Source organism: Macaca thibetana, chromosome 5, assembly GCF_024542745.1.
Source record: "Macaca thibetana thibetana isolate TM-01 chromosome 5, ASM2454274v1, whole genome shotgun sequence".
Classification (NCBI taxonomy): Eukaryota; Metazoa; Chordata; class Mammalia; order Primates; family Cercopithecidae; genus Macaca; species Macaca thibetana.
In genome coordinates this window covers 117,066,904-117,087,832 of record NC_065582.1, presented here as the reverse complement: position 1 = coordinate 117,087,832, position 20,929 = coordinate 117,066,904, and positions in this window count along the sequence as shown.

Sequence of the window (20,929 nt, the reverse complement as noted above, 5' to 3'; positions counted from 1 at the left end):
AATTATTTGAAACCAGATAAGAAGTAAAAACAGTGGCTTACAGGTCACAGAGAATGTTCTAGGAACATCTGGCAAATCTGCACATGCTAAAATGCCTGGTGATTCAAAGCAACAATGTCACCCAAAATAATGTAAATCTTATGGGCTGGCCACTTTAAGCCAAAAGTATAAAGTCATAAGTGGGCTGGTTACAGAGATCCATATAAATGACATGATGTTCACTGAAAGAAGAATGAAACTTTTTTTTTTTTTTTTTTTTTTAAATCTTCAGGCTGTCAAAGAAACAGTTCTATCAGGCTAATTAGAAATGAGAGGCGACCAGGCACGGTGGCTCATGCCTGTAATCCCAGCACTTTGGGAGGCTGAGGCAGGTCGAACTCCTGAGGTCAGGAGCTCGAGACCAGCCTGGCCAACATGGTGAAATCCCATCTCTAATAAAAATACAAAAATTAACCAGATGTGGTGGCTCATGCCTGTAATCCCAGCTACTTGTGAGGCTGAGGTTGGAGAATGGCTTGAAGCTGAGAGGCAGAGGTTGCTGTGAGCCAAGATTGTGCCATCGCACTTTAGTCTGGGGAACAAGAGCAAGACTTCTTCTCAAAAGAAAAAAAAAAAATATGAGAGGCTAGGCACAAATACTAGCATTAGAGGGTTACACTATTGTTTAACTGTATTAATTGTCTAATTGGCTATGGTTTTATGTTGGATTGTCTAGAGTCCCAAGTATTGTATTTGTTTTGTTTTGTTTTGTTTTGAGATGGAGTCTCACTGTCTTGCCCAGGCTGGAGGGCACTGAGGCGACGTCAGCTCACCGCAGCCTCTGCCTCTTAAGCTCAAGCAATCCTCTTACCTCAGCCTCTGGAGTATCTGAGACCACAGATGCGAGCCACCACGCTGGGCTTTTCTTTCTTTCTTTCTTTTCCTTCCTCTCTCTCTCTCTCTCTTTCTTTCTTTCTTTCTTTTTTTTTTTTTTTGTATTTTTGGTAGCTATGGGGTTTCACCATGTTGCCCAGGCTGGTCTCCAACTCCTGAGCTCAAGCAATCAGCCTGCCTTGGGCCTCCCAAAGTTCTGGGATTATATTCATAAGCCACGGCACCTGGACTAGATTCTCAACTATTGTCTAGAATCCCAAATCAATCATTGTAAATATCCTAGTAGAATGGACTAAAGAGCAATTATAAATAAGTTAATCCATACAAATGAACATCTAAAAACATCCACAAAAAGGAATAGAAAGTATTGATTAACTCACAGTAGTGTAGTCATCTTTCCAATCATAGAAATATGAATTAAATAATAATGAGATTCTTGTTTTAACCTATTATATTACAAGTTCATATTCACTACTTTGGAAGGGTAGGAATGGTGGAAATTTGAAGCTGATTAGCAAGATAACTATTTTGAATTAAATTATATGGCAACAAAAAAAGGAGCACTCATTAAATTAAGCGAAAAAAAAATCAACACTTGGTATCACCAATAAACCATAAACAAAAACTAAAAAAAGGATAATTTTTTAAAACAACACCACAAACAAATTAAGAACTTACAACAGGGTTTTCAAAGTCCTAGATGGCTCCATGTGATACCCATGAGAACTTAGATGCTTTTACATACACCTGACTTTTAACTCAGAATTTAACATAGTATCTGACACATACTAGACACCCAGTAAATGTTTATTGAATAAATAAATGAGTACTCTAAGTCAATTGTCTTCCTCTTGATTAGAATTTCAAAAAAGTAAGAAAAAATAGTTTGCTTTAAACTGTGACCTCAGGAAGCTGATGCAAATAATTATTTAAATTTGATATTTACATTTAAAATTTCAATATGTATATATGGAAATAAAAAGTAAAAATTAGTAATTTATAGCCATAAAATTTAGTGTTAACATTTAATAATACCACAAATAATATAACATAATATAATTTTAAATGAAACAAAGCAAAACAAAATAAAAATCTTAAGTTTTATATACACAGATAAAAAGTAGAAATGCAAAGAACAGAATAGTACAAGCCCCACAGGCAATCTACGCTATGACACACCTGTGAAATTGTTTCTAACTTGTATTTTTCCAGGATTACAAAATATAACATCCCTATTCATTGAATAAATATTATTGAGCATCTACTCTGTGCCACTCTTCTAAGCATTGGGAATATATTACTGAACCAAAGAAGTCTTCTCACCCAGCCAGTGCTTAGGTTTTAGTATATGGGAACAGATGATAAAAATATGTATATGTATTTATCTATGTCTGATGATAAATGGTTGTAAGATTAAAAAAAAAAAAATCCAAACAGGCTAAGGGGTTAAGAGAATGCTTGTAGATAGGTAGAGATACTTCTCTTGCATACATACCTAGGACTCAAATTTTTGGGACTTATGGTTACTCTATTTGAAGAAGTGTCAAACTATAACGCAAAGCGGTCATACCATCTTACATTACCCACAGCAGTGTATGAGGATTTCCTTTTCTCCGAATCTTCTCCAATACATGTGAGATAATTTTTATACTTGACATTCTAGTTGGGGTGAAGTGGTATTTTACTGGGGTTTTGATTTGCATTTCTCTGGTGACTAATGATATTGAGTATATTTTGTGTGCTTAAGGACCACTTATATGTCTTTCTTGGCTAAGGATGTATATTCAGACTGTTTGCCCATTTTCAAAAATTGGGTATTTGTCCTTTGATTATTGAGTTGTATCAATTTTTATATATTTTAGATATAACTCCTTTACCAGGCATATGATTTGAAAATATTTTCTCCCATTCTGAAGCTGTCTTACACTTTGTTGATGACGTCTTTTGAAGCACAAAAGTTGTTAATTTTCATAAGGTCTAATTTATCTGTTTTTTTTTTTGATGTTGTTATATGTGTTTTGATGTCATATGTAGTAATTATTTGCAAAGTGTGAGCACATGAAGATTTACAGCTATGTCTTTTTTTAAAAAAATATATAAATTTGGCCAGACGTGCTGGCTCACGCCTGTAATCCCAACACTTTGGGGGGCCAAGGCGGGCAGATCACCAGAGGTCAGGAGTTCGAGACCAGCTTGGCCAACATGGTGAAACCCTGTCTCTACTAAAAATACAAAAAAAAAAAAAAAAAAAACAGCTGGGAGTGGTGCCACATGCCTGCAGTCCCAGCTACTTGGGAGGCTGAGGCAGGAGAATCACTTGAATCCAGGAAGTGAAGGTTGCAGTGAGCCGAGATCGTGCCACTGCTCTCCAGTCTGGGCAACAGAGTGGAGAATCTATCTCAAAAAAAGATAAATAAATAAAAAATAAAAATAAATTATAAATTTGTCTTATGAGAAATGTAGGTCTTTGATTTAAATTTTGCATATTGTGTGAAGTAAGTGTCCAACTTAAATCTTTTACATGAGGCTATCAAGTTGTCAGATCATCATTTTTTAAGAGGACTATTTCTTTTTACTATTGAATGGTCTGAACAAGTCAAAAATTGGTTGACCTTAGGTGTGTGGGTTTTTTTCCCGGACTGTTAATTCTATTCTATTGATCTGTATGTCTATCCTTGTGCCAATATCACATTGTTTTGATTACTGCTGCTTTGTAGTAAGCTTTGAAATTGGGAAATATGTATGTTCTCCTACTGTGCTTTTCTATTTCAGGATTATTTTGGTTAGTCAGGTTCCCTTGCAATTCCATATGGATTTTAGAATAAGCTTGTCATTTTTTATTTCTTTTCTAAGGAGTCAGCTAGGATTCTTCTTATTAGTATTACATTGAATCTATAGCTCAGTTTGTGAGATTATTGCATCTAAATGATATTAAGTGTTTTCATTAATGAATATGGGATATTTTTCCACTTTTTTAGATCATTAATTTCTTTTAACAATATTTTGTTTTTACAGCATAATTTTGAACTTTTTAATTTAAATTTATTTCTATGTATTTTGCTCTTTGTTGCCATTAGGAATATATTGTTTTAAATTTAATATTTGGGATAATCATTCAAGTATATAAAAATATAACTTATTTTTATGTATTGATCTTATGTCCTATAATCTTGCTAAACTGGTTTATTAGTCATCAGTTTTTAATTGGTTCCTTAAGATTTTATTTATATAAGATCAAGTCATCTAATATTTGCTAGCTTAACTTCTTTCTTTTCAATAAGGATGCCTTTAATTTTTTTTTTCTTGACTAATTGCCCTTGTTAGAACCTGTAGTATAATGTTGAATAGAATTGGTGAGAGTAGAAATATTTGCCTTACTCCTGATTTTAGGAAAAAGTATCCATTCTTTCACCACTCTGCTCTTGCCTCCAACATATATTATGCTGTTGAGTTAACTAACAGACACTTCACTGTCTGCAACTTTTATTTTCCTGTTATTTGCAAGCCTTTAGCCACCACACCTCAACATCAATTCATAATATATTTGAGATGAATTCCCTCTCAATCAATATTGTTCCACAACTGTCTTTCATTTCAACTTGATAACCCAAGCCCATGGTTTTTGCTTTCAGTCCTAAGGTCATACCATGTATCCCAATAATGTTTTGCTATGAATAATGTCTGTGTTTCTAGGTTTTTGGAGAATTTATTTTGAAACAGATTCTTTTTTCTGTTGCCCAGGCTGGAGTGTAGTGACCTGATTACAGCTCAATGTAGCCTTGACTTCCCAAGATCAAGCTATCCTCCCACAAAAGCCTTCCAAGTAGCTGGGACCATAAGCCCACACCACCATGCCTGACTAATCTTTCTATTTTTTTGTAGACACACAGTCTTGCTGTATTGTCCAAGCTGGTCTTGAATGCCTGGGCTCAAGCAATTCTTCTGCCTTGGCCTCCCAAAGTGCTGGGCTTACAGGCATGAACCACCATTCACAGAGGGTTCTAGGCTTTTTTTTTTCTTTTCCTGCCCACAATCAAAATAACTACATTTAAGCAGATAGTTGTGAAAGTGTAAGTGGAGACTAGTTCTCTGTGATAGACTTTTCTGAATTTCATTCTTAACATAGATTATCCAGCAACAAACCTGTTTTCCCTTCTGAAGGCATGGAGTACAGATGAGAGTCATTTTGCATTTTTTAATTTGCTGTTGTTGTACTACTTTATCATAAGTGGTTTGGAAATGATCACATTCTAGCTAATTTCTAAAGGTGATCTCTTTCCAAATAATCATATGATCTATCTCTCTATCACATTGCAATAGTTTATTAATTCCTTCTGCCATTATAATATGGTGCTTACAATCTCTCTGTTTCTAGCAAATCTAACAGATTGCATAAAATATAGCAATAATTACCTGATTTTCCTGTTAAAACTATTCGTATGCTCCCCAGTAGCTGTAGGATATTATCTGAACCACACAGTATATTTGGGCTAATAGAATCAGATTCAGTGCTTCAAAGAAGGGGACAGAAAAAGACTGGATGGCCTATGGAACCAGAGTGGTAAGCAAACTTCAGACCTATGGGTTAGTAAACAAAGTAAGAGAGAAGAATTAATTGAAGTTTACTGCAGTCTTATCAACTCTCCCCATTTCTAGTGCTCACATCCCTGCTAGAAAGATGTATGTCAGATCTTCAACGGAACCATTTTCAGATCAATTCTACTGTCCATAAAGATTGGGGCAGAGTACCCAGGAGCTTTTAGTATATGTAGCAGAGGAGTTAGTAATCAGGGTTGGATATGGATGAGCTGGTAAGTAAATGGTCAGTAAGAGGAGAAAAGACGAGACTCAACACAGACTTTCTTTTAAAGTGCTTAGCTAATTGAGGAAGGTAGAATGGTGAATCTGTTTTTGAAGGGTCTTTAGTTGAGCTAGCCTGAGGAGGACTGAAATAACAAGATTTTCCCAGATTAAATGGATGGTCCCTAAATGTGATGAACTTTATCTCTTTCAGAAGGAAAGATAGTGTATAGGAGTATCTGCATTTCTTTTTCTTTTCCTTTTTTTTTTTCTTTTGAGATGGAGTTTCACGCTTGTCACTCAGGCTGGAGTGCAATGGCAAGATCTTGACTCATTGTAACCTCTGCCTCCTGGGTTCAAACAATTCTCCTGTCTCAGCCTCCCAAGTAGCTGGGATTACAGGCACCCACCACCACACCTGACTAATTTTGTATTTTTAGTAGAGATGGGGTTTCACCATGTTGGCCAGGCTTCTCTCAAACTCCTAACCTTAAATGATCCACCTGCCTCGGCCTCCCAAAGTGCTGGGATTACAGGCATGAGCCACCACACCTGAATTTCTTTATATGTTAGTAACAAAGTTTCTGAAGATAAAGTTTAGTGTTTACTAAAATTTATATTTTCAGTTAATACACATTATCCTTTTAAGTTCTCTAATAGAAATCAGTTATTTTCTAGGACTTAAGGCTTCATTTTGTTCCACCCATATGAAAGGAAAAATAAATTATTCAATTATTAACATTAATGAAAAAATCATCATGTTTATTTTTATTAGGTTATTCAAGGGATTGTATGTATAACACTATCTTTTACTTAGGATACTATTGAATTTCATAGTTCCTAATCAATGTCCCTGATATAAAAATACTTTGAAATAAACTCCGACTTAGCTATATATTCTCCTTTCTGTCTATTAATTCTTCTTGGAAGTGATATCTTAAAAGCTGCTAAAACCCCATAGGCCAGGAGCATGCTTACTTGTTTCATGGGGTTCTGGTTGATATAGTTCACTAATTTTCTTTTAAAATGAGAAAGAGAGGTGAACACAGCAAGATAGTTCTCTGCTTGAATGCTACTACACAGCATCAGAGGTTTTTTTTTTTTTTTTTTTTTTTTTTTTATCATTCAATTTAGATTTCTCTTCCGTGGCTTGAAGAAGAAAACCCAGCAGCAGTCCCCATAAAAACAACCATTCCAGGTGGTTATCAGGTCCAATTACAGCTTCACAGTTAGGTATGATTCAAGTTGCTAAGGAATTCAAAAATAATACTAAGAACTTATCAGTGGATATTTAGTTTAGAGAAGAGAATTGCTTAGAATGAGCAATGATTTTTATATAGGAAGATCTTTAATCTATAGACATTAGTATTTGAACTTCTTGAAGTTCCACCTAGGACACAACCAAGAAATACAATTTTAAAGCCAATGAAATAAATGTAAAAAGTATATAAGATCAATTCAGATAGTGCTCAATTAAAATAATGTATTAAAAACTAAAAGTTTTATTTTAAATAGTTATTATCATATTCTGATAGCTGGCACATTGGACCTTGAACTAAAGTTTATTTTCAAAAAATTCTGGGAGGCAGAGTATTATATTTAAGTTACTTAAGCAATTTCTTTTCTATAATAAAATAGAATTTGGTAGTGTTATTTGTCAAGTAGAGAAAAACAGAGTGACTTTCATAGGGCATTTGCCCTGTTACATAGGCATTTTCTATGTTTGAAATTACTCATCACCACATTCAAGTATGCAAACAGTTAAACTAAATTCATCTTCCACTGTTAAAATCAAGAGAAAATAGAGGAAACATTAAAAAATAAGTGAAAAAGAAAGAAAAATTCTTAAGAACTAAAGAAATCTTTAAAAAATATTATATATCATGAATACCTCTCTTCTAACTAGGTTCAATGCATTTTTCTTGCATTTTATAGTAATATTAGTTAAACTGATTTTTAAGTCTTTTGTTGTACTAATGTATGAAAATATACTACTTAGCATTGTACCGTCGTATATACTACAAAATCTTACATGAAGTCATAAACTGGCTTTTTCTGACAACCACTAACACTATGCCTTGTGGAATTACGCTTTTGAGGAAAAAGATAAGCAGCAGGGAGTCTCCTCAATTCCTGATTGAGTGATTCTCAGTGTTGTTTACGGCTGTAGTTTGAGTTTAAAAAAACTTAGAGATGCATAGACATTGTACTTATGTTATTTAGATGACTTAATTGACACATAAAGTCTGCATTGCCATGACAGAGTAAACTCTTGAGAAAATTCTTTTAAGGCTATTAAGATGCATAAAGCTGATGGAAATGGTTTTCAAATTGTATTAAATAAACTGATGGCTTCTTGAAGACTGAAGAGATGCGATAGGAACTGGGTTAAATAGGCATATTTATCATAGGCAAAATTTATTTCATTACTCTTTTTTATCCATATTAGGGAGCTATGAACAGAGATATGATCAACAATTCACAGTTAGTGTTACTTTTATGTGTTATACTGAAAATGTAGAAAAGAAAAGTTTGATGATGGAGAAACTATCAACAATATCTGTAAATTGGCATGTTGTAATATTCAGTAGTGATAAAAATCACTTATTTGGTGAATCGTTACCGACATGAGAAAACTGTCCTTATAATTATAGAAAAATAACAAAAAGAAAGATTAAACATGGACAAACTGTACTATAATTTTATTATAAGTCATACATATTATATATATACACACACACACACACACACACAGAGAGAAAAAACAACTACAACAAAAGAGAGTCAAAATAGTAACATTGTTCTCTAAATGAGAGTTTTTGCACTTCATTGTACTTACCAAATTTTAACAGTGTGGACATAGTATTGCTTTTTTTACAATCAGACAAACACATGATTAAAACTTTTCCAAAAATTCTGATAGAACAATGTGTATGAGTAATAGGTGGCTTTGTCAAAATACAATTAGATTGTAAAGTGAAATAAATGTTGATTGTGCTGAATGTATTCTCGTTTTTTCTTTGCCATAGAAACACGTTATTTGTGAATACAATGAATTTGAACAGAAATGTATTTATTTCTCACTCAAAGGAAATGCCAAAAGAAAAATTTCTATATACATTTACTAATAAAATTATTTTTGTTCTATAACTACCTAAAATTAATCTTCATATTATATTGTAGTCCCAGTTACCTAAGGCTTTTATGCTGGAAGAGGCAAGATGGAATTCAACCATATAAATAGTGTATGCATTATTTTATATTGCATTTAAAATATGAAAAAAAGTAGAAAACAATTGCTTGTTATGGCCCTAAGGCTTACACTAATTTTCTCTTTTCTGAGGATGTACTTCTTATACAAAAGTGGGTTGACATAACCATGACTATGGTTTTTAACACTGTGCTTCTGGACATATTTGATTTATCCAGAGTTCCATATATAAACAAAGTTAGACCAAACACTCTCTGAAAAGATTTGCAATAAAACATAGACAGTTGGGAGCCTTGGAGTAGAGTTATCCTAATACCAGAGTATGGAAAGTCATGTCTATCTACTTTTGATATTCAAAGAGCTTCCAGGTATTTTCATTCCCCAGGTTTTCTTTTTCTTTTATCTTTGTCGTGTATAGAACGCTATCCTCTTTCCATTATTTCTCCTTTTTGGCCAATTTAGCTATATTTGGTTCCTATTACTTACATTCCTTAACCATGCTTTCTTTTCTGTTACTTGCATTACTTAGAAAATAAATCTTAATCAAGTCCTGTAAATTTTCTTCTACGTCTCTCTAATTTTTCTCTTCATCAGAGTTGCTGTTTTCTGAACTCACATTGAAATATCTAGAATAAAACAAACAGAAAATACATAATAATTTAGTCTTAAAGAGGACGTTAAAAGCTTAAAAACATGATAATACTTGGTAGATAAGATAGTATATCATTAATAAAATTTGAGGTAGGTTGCATGATATCAGGAAAATTATAGTACATTAACTTCAAACGGAAGTACTGTGAAAAAAACTACATTTTCCCTATGCCCTTTGATATTCAATGAGTTTGACAGTTGTTTCTTTGCTGTCAAGAATATTTCTTTTTAAGAAAAACAACCAAACAAACAAAGCAAAAAATACTTAAACCATAAAATGTTAAGATTCTAAGAAAATTATAGTTAATTGCCTTTTTATTTTCTAATATAAAGTGTTGTCTCCTCAAAACATGTCATAGCATTCAGTTCCAAGTAGAAATTGACTATTTGTTTTCCTAACTACAGCCATAGAGGAGCAAGTGGTACAATTGTCAGGAATACATCAAGACAGTATTGACAATTCCTTTTATTTACTCGGGAGGGTTGATTGACTGAGGAGTGCAGGCACCGTAGATGATTACATTAGCTTAGATTCTGGAAATAGCAGGATTTTAAGACGTGGTTAACAGAGGGATAGTTCATTTATTTTTAATAATTGGGAATTTTCTGAATTCCTAAGATCACCTTTTCCTTTTACAATTTTAAAAAATGTGGTTTCTGGGTTAAAGGATAATTTCCCATTATTTTTTCATTTTTGTTTTATCAGTTCACTTGCTAAGATCTTAGGACTTTTACTCAATTCAGCTACAAATCAGGTTTAAGCCAAAGAGGCAAATATTATCTTAAATAAAAATATCTAGCAAATGCCATGATATTTATGGCAGGATGTGTTTGCTTTTTCTGGCCATCCTAACAGCTTTTCTTGATTAAAAACTACCTACACATGCATTCTAGATGTGAAAAGAAACCACCTAGACATACATTTCTAGGAAGAAAAGAAAGAGCTAATACTTGCAATTACTACACTAAGACATAATGCTACGGATATTTGACACTAAAATATTCCTCTATAATATTCAATAATAAGATTGGTCAAGGCTAATCAATTCCTTTGATTATAACAAACATCTAAATAGCAGTCCAATTCCTAGGTAATAAAAATCAATACGCTGATCAATAGGCAAATATTTTGTCAAGATTTGAAGCACATCTGACAGGCTTTCAGCTATAATTATCTCTTGATGAACTTAACATGTTTAATGACTGTAAAATTGTATTTCAGTAGAGACAATGCACATCTGGAATAACAGCACGCATTTCAGCTGCCTCCAGAGTACCACACCATTGACTTCAAATACAGTCCTCACAGTGTAAACGAAGCTTATTCTTTGACATGCTAATGCCTATCTTGGCTGGGTCTCATTTTAGACCTGCCAGTACAAGAGACAAACTTCAAAGTGTCAGGAGGGTACTTTAAAGTTACTGTAACATTTGCTTATTTTGAGGAATACACAGTCTTACTCTTCGATGAACAGTTTGGACCTTCTCTATCTCACTTTCACCTTATCATCTTTAATTACCGCAAAACCCATGAGTACCAGCATGTGAGATCAAATGCCTGTTTGATGATCCAAATGCCTTAAGAGGCAAATGGAGGAGCAGCTGTTTTGTTTAAAATGAAGGAAAACAGAAGGTAGCATGGAAGAAAACTGTGTGAAAACTTAATCATCTCCAAATGCTAAATGGCCTTGTCATACTTATACGATGTGAAGGGTAATAACTGGAAACATTTTCTACTGAGGGTTCCTGCTCCACAAAGATCCCTCCCCTCTTAACTGTGGTGTTGGGGGCTCAGTTCCAGACAAGAAAATTATCCCTTGAGCTAGTATTTGGCACTCTCAGCCTGTGGAATGTTCTTTGAGTGCAGTTTCACAGTTTGAGCTTGAGTTCCCACCCATGGAGGACAAACTCTAAAACTTGAAAGAGTGAACTGTGAGAGTTTGAAAGTTTGAAGTTCTATGCCATTGAAGTGACAGTTGATACTCATAAAATTTGTCATGTTTTATACTCATGCTAATTATATTAAAAAACATAATGGTGTATTCATTAGCCTTTAAAAATGCTGGAAATATGAAATACAAAGGTGGATTTGGGGCTGGCTTATGTTTCTAAACACGAGAAAAGAAAATCTTCATATTTCTTTTGTTTATTCTTAGGTTATGTACAATATGTACAAGAAGAATTTTCCATAAGGACACAAGAAAAGAAAACCTTAATATTTCTTTCATTTATTCTTAGGATATGTACAAGAAGAAATTTTCTTAAAGAATATTTCACAGATAAATAAGTTTATGTATGTATGTCTGTATGTATGTATTTTTTACACTGAGTCTTGCTCTGCTGCCCAGGCTGGAGTGCAGTGGCACGATCTCAGCTCATTGCAAACTCCACCTCCCAGGTTCAAGCGATTCTCTTGCCTCAGCCTCCCGAGTAGCTGGGATTACAGGCATGCGCCACCACGCCTGACTAATTTTTGTATTTTGGGTAGAGACAGGGTTTCACCATGTTGGCCAGGTTGGTCTCAAACTCCTGACCTCAGGTGATCCGCCTGCCTCAGCCTCCCAAAGTGCTGGGATTACAGGCATGAGCCACTGTGCCCTACCACAATAAGGTTTCTATTTGTATCATAGGCATGTTCTGAAGAAAATTATCAAAGTAAGGTAAAACTAATGGAAATAAAAGACTTAAAGTTATTCAGTTATTACATGGCTAGAACTCTGGATTTAAGATATTTATACTACACAATACTGATTGGCCTAATTATACCTTAATATTTTTTAGTTTATAGTGTTAGATAACATAGTAGTTTATGAGTTCATGCTACTGATATGTTAAATCAGTTTAGCAGCTAAGAGAAATTGAACTACAGTTGACAATTTCTCTTTGGACAGAAGCTTTACCTCAAATATACACTTAGATATTGATAAAGATTTTTCCCCTCTTTGGGCCCCAAAGAGTAAGCATTTCTAATATTAATTCATGCTATCTTACAAGCAGAATGCCAAGTAATGCACTGTTCCTAAAAAGACGCTATGGATTTTCATGTGCTTAAAGCAAGGGCTATTAGTTTTAGTGTTCTTGAGTAAAGTGATTAAACATAACTATCAGCATGCATTTTGTGAGAAAACACATAAGAAAGCACAGTAATCTTGATAAGGCACCAGTCACATCGGAAGAAATTGATGTTTTCCTCTGAGCTCAATACAAGGGCAATGCAAGAGCATCTACAGAGAATGCAGTCCATTAAAGAGCAATAACCTAATTCACATTCAGCTCAGTAATTGGGTCAGGATGCAATAACTTTTTATAAAATTATACAATTTTACCTCAAAAAGAAATAAAAAAGAAAGCCATTATATGCACACCCCTTCCATTTTATTTTACCGATGCTTAGGCTAAAATGAGTTAAAGACAAAAAAGGAAATGTGCATGACGTGGCAATAACAAACCTAAAAAAGAAATTTCATGTATATTCCCAATTGTATAGTTGAGATTAAAACAAAGTTCGAGAAAGAGAAATAAATAATAGGCTTAAAAATCACATTTTAAATATGGTTCCTAGAGAAGGCAAGTCATTAATGACCCAGACCCTGGAATTAAATTGTCGTAGTTCAACTGACTTTACCACTAACTCATTCTGTTACTTTCCAAAAACTAATTTAGCTTATTTATGCTGTTTTCTCACGTGCTAAATGTGAATGATAATGGAGCATTTCTTGAGATTGTCTTGAAGATTAAATGAGCTGATACATGTCAAGTACCTAACTCAGTGATTAGCATACATCAAGTGCTAAATGTTCTTTATATGTGTATGAATACACACACACATGCACACAAATAATGATCTATAGATGTGTATTTTTTTATGGGGTGAAGCACTGGAAAATATTTTGTAGATTTTGTAGAAAAGTGTGATTTCCTTCCTAACACTTTTAGCAAACTGTGGTACCTAGGCTGAATTTGTGTTACCATCTGTTTTCATAAATATAATTTTATTGGAACAAAGCCATGTACATGTATTCCTGTGTGGTTTGTGGCTACTTTTGTGCTGCAACAGACTTGAATAGTCACATAAGTGGCACACAAAACTGTAAATATTTATGTTTGGGTAATTTACAGAAAAGTTTGAAGACCCTAGAACAAGGGCATTTTCTTATACAACAATACTAACATCACATACCTAAGGAATTTAACATTGATATACTATTGACTAATACACAATCTATTTTCAAAATACCCCAATTTTCTGCAATATGTTCTTCTGGCCATTTTCTCATGACCTTTCAAATACTTTCCTTTCTATTCATTAGTAGTGGGTGCTCTGATTCAAAAGTTTCACACCTGTTTCCAGTATTTCCTCACTTAGAAAGGTCTTCCATCTGATGTAGATTCATTTTGTCTGTGCTCCATCCCTTTGAGTGTCCTGCTAGCTTTTCATCTCTTTCACACAATCTCTATCTGACACATTCTGCTCTAGAGTAACGGCCAGGACTGCTTTACTTATACACAAATTGAAGTTTGTAGATTGCTGTGGTTTGGATGTTCATGTTCCTCCAAAATTCATATTGAAACTTAATCCCCATTGTGATTGTATTAAGAGGTAAGGCCTTTTGGAGAGGGATTAAGTCAAGAGAGCTCTGCCCTTGTGAGTGGGATTAATGTTCTTATGAAAAAAAAAAAAAAAGGCTTCAGAGAACTGTCTGACCCTGTCATCTTTCTTCATGTGAAGACACAGACCTCATCCTTTTCTCTTTTACATTACATGAAGACACCTAGACTACACCATCTATGATGAACACGCCTCACCAGACACTAAATTTCCTGGTGCCTTGATCATGGACTTCCCAGCCTCCAGTACTATAAGAAATAAATTTCTATTTTTTTTAAATTACCCATTTTAAGTTATTTTTGTTATAGCAGCCCAGAATGGACCAAGACATAGTTTCTCTCATTTAGGCATGCTGATATGCAATAGTAAATATGAATTTGAATAGCTGGCATTGTCTTATGGAAAATTAAAAGGCTCTCACTTTTCCCTTGTTTCTTTTCCTTTTTCTTCTTCATATCTTTATCATCATAATCACCACCCTCATCCTTGTCATCTCTAAGCAATGCCTTTTTTATTTTTCAGACGGAGTTTCACTCCTGTTGCCCAGGCTGGAGTGCAATGGTGCAATCTTGGCTCACTGTGATCTCTGCCTCCTGGGTTCAAGCTTTTTATGCATTCATCACTTAAGATAACAGCAAAGTAAAAGAAACTAGAATCTATGGGTGATTGTAGATTTTGAAAATAGACTTGTCCAAATAAATTTGCAATAAATTTATTTTGATCTTACCACTTATTTATCATGCATTTCCTTCATTTTTGTTTCCTTTTATTTTATTGTATTGTTATATATATTGAGAGAGAGATTGAGTCTTGCTCTGTCGCCAAGGCTGGAGTGCAATGACACGATCTCTGCTCACTGCAACCTCTCTCTCTCTCTCGGGTTAAAGCAATTCTTCCCCCTTAGCCTCCCAAGTAGCTGAGATTATAGGTGCATGCCACCACGCCAGACTCATTTTTGTATTTTTGTAGAGATGGGGTTTCACCTTGTTGGCCAGGCTCGTCTTGAACTCTTGACCTCAGGAAATCCGACAGCCTCGGCCTTCCAAAGTGCTGGGATTATAGGCATAAGCCAACATGCCGACTGCTTCCCTTTATTTTTGTTCCCTCTTATAACTCTGCCTAGTGGCTTTTATCCCTTAATTTTTTTATTTTTATTTATTTATTTATTTATTTATTTATTTATTTATTTATTTTACTTATTTTCTACGGAGTCAGCAACTCCCACTTCAGCAATGTCACACATTACTCTTATTTTAAGCCATTAAAAAATCTCTTACTATAAATGGAAGTTTTGTGAGTGTGTACAATTGATCATGTGCGTTATTTGTTTCTCTTAACATGTCCCTTTTTTAACAGGAAGGATATAAAATGCTCTTACGAAAAAGAAGAGACCTCAGAGAGCTGCCTGGCCTTGTCATCTTTTTTCATGTGAAGACACAGACCTCATCCTTCTATCTTTTCCATCATATGAAGACTACTTTCCAGCTAGAAAGAAACTTAGAGACAATCTAGCATACTGTTCACAAAACTAGATTCAAATATCGTAGTAGTGGGAATAATAAATGGACTGATGACGCCTTTAGTGATGTGTGTTGTAAAACGGTTGAGGTTGGTAGCCACCTGTCTCATCTAAGGACCTCAATTTACAAATTTATTTTAAAACATAAAGATTTAAGTAACATTGTTAGAGTCCTACAAAAATTTATTATTGTCTTTATTTTTTGGTGTTAGAATTTACTTTATAGAAGAATTAATAAAAAAACACAAAATTACTCTCATTGGAAAGTCTGCACGCTAACAAAGGTAGACATATGTATTTTCTCCCAATTTTGCTAGCTTATTGAAAACATCAATGAAACTAACCCCAAAACTACCTTTGTAGAACTTGCAAGCTCAATTGAATACAAAAATTGCCTTCTAGACCACATTTGGAACTTACGCTTATGAGTACTGACGTAAAATTTAAAAGTGTGAGGATTCAGTTAGTGGCTCCTTAAAAGCAGACATGATTTCAGCTCTAATAATAGTCCAACCCATTTTAATATAAAATTTAGTAATAAATTCTAATGTTCTCATTCAAGTTCCAGAAAGCCTTGATTAAAGAAAATTACTGGCCGGGTGCGGTGGCTCACGCCTGTAATCCCAGCATTTTGGGAGACCGAGGTGGGTGGATCATGAAGTCATGAGTTCAAGACCAGCCTGGCCAAGGTGGTGAAACCCCGTCTCTACAGAAAACACACACAAAAAATTAGTCAGGTGTGGTGGCACGTGCCTGTAATCCCAGTTACTTGGGAGGCTGAGGCAGAGAATTGCTTAAACCCGGGAGGCAGAGGTTGCAATGAGCCGAGATCATGCCACTGCACTCCAGCCTGGTCGACAGAGTGAAACTCCATTTCAAAAAAAAAGAAAAGAAAAGAAAATTACCTACAGAAGAATGGTTCCTTAATGTAGTCTCATCTCAAGTTTCCCCTATGTTACACAAAAAATCTGGGGGTACAAGTGTAGCCAGAATATCAAAGCAAAATATCTCAATGAATCCACAGATGGGAACTTAACTTCTCTATCCATTGTTGATTTATCTGAGCATTCTGAATTCACAAGTGAATGTGTCACAATTGGTCTGCAAACATGTCCTCTTTATTGGTGACCACATCAGACCATTTTCCTTATTTTCTTTACAGGTTAATTTGGTGATTATCTCCTGTTGATTTGCACTTAAAATTTGACTTCTATGTTGCTGATGCTAGGCAAATATATTGTTATGTGCTAACTATAAATTTTTGTCTATCAGCACCTTCTAATGTCAACATTTAAATCTCATGTTTGCTTTAAAATAAGGATTATTGTTATTATTATTCTCATCAGTTTTCTGATACCAGAACCGTAGTCTTTTCAACGGAAACAGTCATACAAGAGCTCTTACAATTTTATCTTGCTTTTCTATTACAGCCTGTATGCCTTTGGCCTCAGATACAACTTCATGAATATGATTTTATACTTTAGAAATATGAAAACAAAATAATAAGAAAATATTCTGCTTCCTCAAAAGTTTTCGTTATTAAGAAAGTTAGACATAAAATAATTAAAATAAAAATAATGAGATTTGTAATAGAGAGAACACAGAATAATATCATAATATGTAAATAAGAAAGCTAAACCCTTTCAGAGGTCATTAATGCCTCCTTGGGAATTGGCATCTAAGAGTTACAGATGTGGAGAATGAATGAAATTTAGGCAAGTTAAAAGAATAAAGCAAGAAAATGGTGTTTCAGAAAAAGGAAGTTATGTTCAAAAGCTCAGAGAAGAAACTAGAAGATATTCAGGATTACTTAAGGCTCTCCTCTTAGAACATTGTAGAGAAATTCAGAAGTTGTGGTAGGGTCAAATTTTGAAAAAATCTAATAAACAACATTAAATAATTTATTTTTCCCCCCAAAGAATGAAACTGTCCAATCGTTTTTTGTTTTCTCAATAACCTGATATGATTTATGTCTAAAAATAAATTAAATTTGGCTCTAGGATAAAGAATTAACTGTAGAGGAGGACATGAGGAAGCAAGAACACCAATCACCAATAAGTTATTACTCTATGTGAGAGAAGAGCATGGCCTACCAACAGAAGTATTGGGATAGTCATGGAACTGGACTCCAGAGATATAAGACATTGAATGAGTAAAGTTGGACTTAGCATTAAATATCTGAAAACAAGAAGATACAGGATAATGTGTATCATTTTTAGTTTTTGGTTGGAACACTAGGTTAAATTTTGTTTCCATTTGAACATGAGGATCCTGGAAGGAGAAGTCACAGGTTTAGGACTGGGCTGGAGATGGAGTGTGAGTGACACTGATGTCACACAAGTAGGATACTTAGAATGAGAAACAAACCACCTATGCTAGAAGTATAATATGATTTACGAAAACAAAGAAAAATCCTCACAAGAGGAAAAAGACCCAGAGGGATGGAAGGAAGATGAAACATTACTTGGTCATGAAAACCATTTTCAGATAATGAGGAAAAAAGGTAGAATGTGATGCTTAACATGGGTGAAATAATTTGAAATGGCAGAGAGGAGAGAACTAAGCAACAAGTGTAAAATAGTTTCCAAGCAGAGTTGGTACAGTTGAGATAATGAAGATTCTAAGTTCAATGCAGACTTGATCTATATGTACTTCTTTAAAAGCATCTGTATAAATTAGAATGCCTAGTGAACTTATATAAGAAATGCAGTTGAAAAGCAGGCATGTAATAAATGAAAAGGCTTAAAGTACGACAGACCTGGGTTCAAATTCAAGAGCTGTTGCTTAGTAGATTGTCTTCTTGGACAAGTTATATAACTTCATGATTATCACGTTACATTAGATCCCCTAAGTATTACATTACATCCTGTTTTTCAAGTGATGAACACTCAGTAAGTGTTTGCTGTTTTTATATGTTCTGAATATAAGCCTGGGCTACATGTTATTTTAACTGCATATGGTTTTTCATTTCAAGAGCACCATTCAGCAATGCAAATAATGTTTTTGTTTTGTTTTTCTTTCTTTTTCTTTTCTTTTCTTTTTTTTTTTTGAGACGGCGTCTTGATCTGTCACCCAGGCTGGAAGGCAACGTAGCAATCTTGGCTCACTGCAACCTCAGCCTCCTGGGTTCAAGCAATTCTCCTGCCTCAGCCTCCTGAGTAGTTGGGTTTACATGCGTGCACCACCATGCCCAGCTAATTTTTATATTTTTTGTAGAGATGTGGTTTCACCATGTTGGCCAGGCTGATCTCCAACTCCTGACCTCAAGTGATCTGCCCACCTGGGCCTTTCAAAGTGCTGGGGTTACAAGTGTGAGTCACTGTGCCCCACCTAAAATAAATTTTAAAAGAATTGCAATACTTAGATCTGCCTTATAAATTATTGTATATCATCTACTACAAACTTTTCAAAGTTTTTGTTTGTTTGTTTGTTGTTGTTGTTTTTTTTTTTGATATGGAGTCTCGCTGTCTCACTCTCGCCCAAGCTGGAGGGCAGCGGCCTGATCTTAGCTCACTGCAACCTCCACCTCCCGTCAAACGTTTCTCCTGCCTCAGCCTCCCGAGTAGCTGGGACTACAGGCACGCACCACCACAGCTGGCTAATTTATTGTATTTTTAGTAGAGACAGGGTGACACCATGTTAACCAGATGGTCCCAATCTATTGACCTTGTGATCCGACCCCCTCAAACTCCCAAAGTGCTGGGATTACAGGCTTGAGTTTCCACGCCTGGCCTCAAAGGTATTTTTATGCTTCATTTTCTCCTCAATATTCTTTTACCCTCAAACTGCTATGAACATCTCATAATGTATATTAAAACACCTAAATCATTTCTGACAGCCCTGATTACCACTGTGGTTTCTCCATGACCTCTACGCATTACTTGCCTCATTTATAAGAATAACAGTTTATTTCTTTCTCAATCTATGGTTCTGTACATGTTTCTTTTCACTTTAGGGGTCATGTTTAGGAACTCAGAATTGTTTCAGTCTGGAGCACATTGATCTTTTGGCAAAATTAAAGGTTAAGAGTGCTGGAGTAAACAATTAAGTATGATTAACATCCTCTGTAATGTTTTTGTGTGGATATTTTCAGCTCTATTTAAGAATCAATTGCTATCTTCCAGAAGGAAGAAAACAATAGAAAAAAAAAAGAAAAAAAAAAGACCAGAGAATTACATTTCTGCTTCTCTGTATTTGAAACATCTTAATATTAGTTTGCAGTAAGATTTATGTAGTTATATTCAGCCTTCAAACTTCATTTTTCCCCAAATAATAATGATATGTTTACAATTTATGAAAAACATTAATCATTAAAGTAAAATAAATTTATTTTATAAATTAATTTAAGCATATATCTTCTAAGAGTCATTGAACTTATGAGTCATGAAATCTATTTAAAATTTATTATTTTTTAAATTTATTTTAGATTCAGGGGTACATATGTAGGTTTGTTATATAGAGAAAGTTTTGTCATGGCGGTTTGCTGTCCAGATTATTTCATGAAATCTTTATATCATAAATTTGTAACAACAACAACAGCAGCAGCAGCAAAAAAAAAAAAAAAAAAAAGTAGAAAAAAAAAGAAGTATCTTCCTTTTAAGAGAAAAAATTAAAAGGTGGCATGAATTGAAAGTCAAAATTACAAAAAATAATAATAATAATAATTGAATGTCATTGGAGTCACTCTGAGTTCTCTCTTTTTTTTTTTTCCACAATGCTTTGGAGAATCACAAAAGGACCAGGAGAAAATGGACTCAGATTTAAAATAGAATGAAAGAAAAAAGCATAAAAATCTGTAAATGTTTTGTAGTTGTCTATAATGCATGTAGATTTTGCCAAATTGATTTTAGGAAAAAAAAATTGAAAGAATGCTGTTTTATATTGCATAACAATAGATGTTAATGTTAATGAAAAAATAAGCACACTCCACATACAAATTGTACTTGCATGGTACATGGCAAATTTTTAAGAGACTTTGTATTTTATGCAATAGTTATATAAATTCATGACTTAGAATTTTGCCACAGTAACTGTGTTCCATTATTGACACCTGTAGGGAATATACAGGTGGGAATATTGGAACATACCTGTATGGGAATATTGAAACGCAGTTACTTTGGCAAAATATAAAATCTAGCAGTGTGGCAAATCTGAAAGGAAATTTACCTAAGGTAAGAGCTACTTGGCGAAAAGGAATTTTTCCTTTTCTAAGTTCAGCTTTGTTTTGATCATGTATTACAATGCAGTGTATAGTTTATCACAACTG